Source organism: Austrofundulus limnaeus, unplaced genomic scaffold, assembly GCF_001266775.1.
Source record: "Austrofundulus limnaeus strain Quisiro unplaced genomic scaffold, Austrofundulus_limnaeus-1.0 Scaffold3, whole genome shotgun sequence".
NCBI classification, from domain to species: Eukaryota; Metazoa; Chordata; class Actinopteri; order Cyprinodontiformes; family Rivulidae; genus Austrofundulus; species Austrofundulus limnaeus.
In genome coordinates, this window is record NW_013952405.1 from 1,137,971 (window position 1) to 1,140,524 (window position 2,554).

Consider the following 2,554-nt stretch of genomic DNA (forward strand, 5'->3'; position numbering starts at 1 on the left):
TCCCAGACCAGAGGAGGTACACAATCCCTCCAGTGAGTCCTTCCCCGAGGAAGACCCAGGACACGCTGGAGGGACTATGTCTCTCGGCTGGCCTGGGAACGCCTTGGAGTTCCCCCGGAGGAGCTGGAAGAAGTGGCTGGGGAAAGGGAGGTCTGGGCCTCCCTTCTGAAGCTGCTGCCCCYGCGACCCGACCCCGGATAGGCGGAAGAAAATGGATGGATGGATGGATGCTTGTAGTTTTAACTGTCTTGGATTTTCAAATGGTTTTTACCAGCTTGTAGCCAAGATTCTGACATTTCTGTGGATACCAAACATGTCTATGTTTAACTAAAATAACTTAGAGTAATTAAAGTAGAAAACCAAGGGTTTGGGCTTAAGAGATGATTGAACCAATTGGCGGGCCGAACTTTGGTCACTTGCGGGCYGGGTGTGTCCCGCGGGCCACCAGTTGAATAGTTCTGACTTAGATGTTTGTGTGGGCTCTGTTTTTACAAATTAATGTAGAGGTACACAAAGTCAGGCTAGTGACTGCAGGTGTATTGTATTGTGTCTGTAACTGTTTATATGTTTACATGAATTAGCTTCATAAAAAAGCTACAGCTAAAAAAATAAAATCAGACTGCGTGAGGACCCTGTTCAGACCCCTACACTAACTCACTGTTGTGAACTGATTACAAGAAGTTCTGCTTGAGCGTTCACACCTGCTACAAATGTGGGAGTGGACATGATTCAGAGCCTTTTCAGTTGGACTCTTGTGGAGGTATCAGTACACAAGTCATATTAGGACGTTCTGCTGACAGCACCATTTGTCTTGGTGTCCCCAAGTTTACTCCAAAAGTTATGAACAGATTTTAATGAAATTTTCAGGAAATGTTACGCTTGTCACAAAGAGCAAATGATTGTGTTTTGTTAGTGATCTGACAACAGCTGCCAGGGCTGCAGCTCGTCACGATCTGGGACCGAGAGAGACTGGAAGTAGAAAAAAGGATGGAGGAGGAATCAGAGGCTGCTTTTTAGTGATGATGTCATACTGTGACAGCCAATCAACAGCCAGCAGAACTTTGTTCCACCATTTACAATTTAGCATCTGCACACTATCATTTGCGTCACCTCAGGCCAGAGGACACGAAAGTATTCACCTGCTTTACTCAGGCAGAAGTGTAGATACCAGGGTTTTACCTTGTAGAAGTTGTAGTAGCAACTCAAGCTTTTTACTTGAGTAAAGCAGTGGCGGATCTAGGACTTTTCTGAGTAAGGGGCCATCAAGGGGCCACTATATTTATAGAGCGGACAAGTATTTGTTCAACCTTCTTTCACACAAATCCAGAGTTTTGGTAAGGTGTTCATGTTTAACCAGTCACACGTTCAAACACCTGTATTGTAATATAATTTTTTTTTAAAAAAGCTTGCACAATCAGAATCAGCTTTATTGGCCAAGTATGTTGACACACACAAGGAATTTGTTTCTGGCTGATGATGTCTCGCCAATACACATACATACAATATACACAGTGATGGAAGCACAATAGCATAAGACATAAACATTATAGTCTGTGGATTATATACAATAATATATTCATTAGGCACTAGTTAAGAGGTCTAGTATTTGGGATTGTTCATCAGGGAGATGGCCTGGGGGAAGAAGATGTTTTTGTGTCTAGATGATTTTGAGCATGAGGCTGTATGGCACCTGCCAGAGGGGAGAAGTTGAAAGAGGCTATGTCCTGGATGTGAGGAGTCTGAYATGATTTTCTCTGCCCGTTTCCTAGTTCTTGTGGTGTACAGGTCCTGAAGCGTGGGCAGGGGAGCACCAACGACTCTCTCAGCTGACCTGACTGTTCGATGCAGTCTGTTCTTGTCCTGCTGGGTGGCTGCTCCGAACCAGACTGTGATCAAAGTGCACAGGACAGATTCTATGACCGCTCTGTAGAACTGGATCAACAGCTCCTGTGGCAGACCCAGCTTCCTTAGTTTCCACAGGAAGTAAATCCTCTGTTGGGCCTTCTTGTGGATGGAGTATATGTTGGTCTCCCACTTCAGACCTTGGGATGTGATGGTTCCCAGAAACTTAAAGTTTTCTGCAATGGACARTGGACACTGGGTTGCCAGATATTGTTAGAGTAATAAATAAAAGCAATAAATTCTCTTTACCAGTTTTACATACATTTTTACTAGATAAAATACTTTCAAACACAGAATATTTGAGAAAATCTGGTCATCATTTGTCAGTTGAAAGACTATCTGCAGTATTGTTCTGATTTGAGAAGAAAACTTCTGTAAGCTTGATTCGTGCTGGACTTTCCCATTTGACCTATTTGACTCATTAGCGCCTCTAGTGTTTGGACATGGAACTGCATCTGCCATCATTGCTCTTGGGCAAAGGACAGATGAGTGACAGGACAGGGGCACTTCAGGGGGCCAATCGGATTTCAGCTGGGTCCAATGCCCCTGTGGCCCCGCCCCTTGAACCGCCCCTGGAATAAAGACAGTGCCACAGGGGTTTATAGTGCACAACCCCACCTACCCAAAAAAGCCTTGTTCTAAACCCGTAATG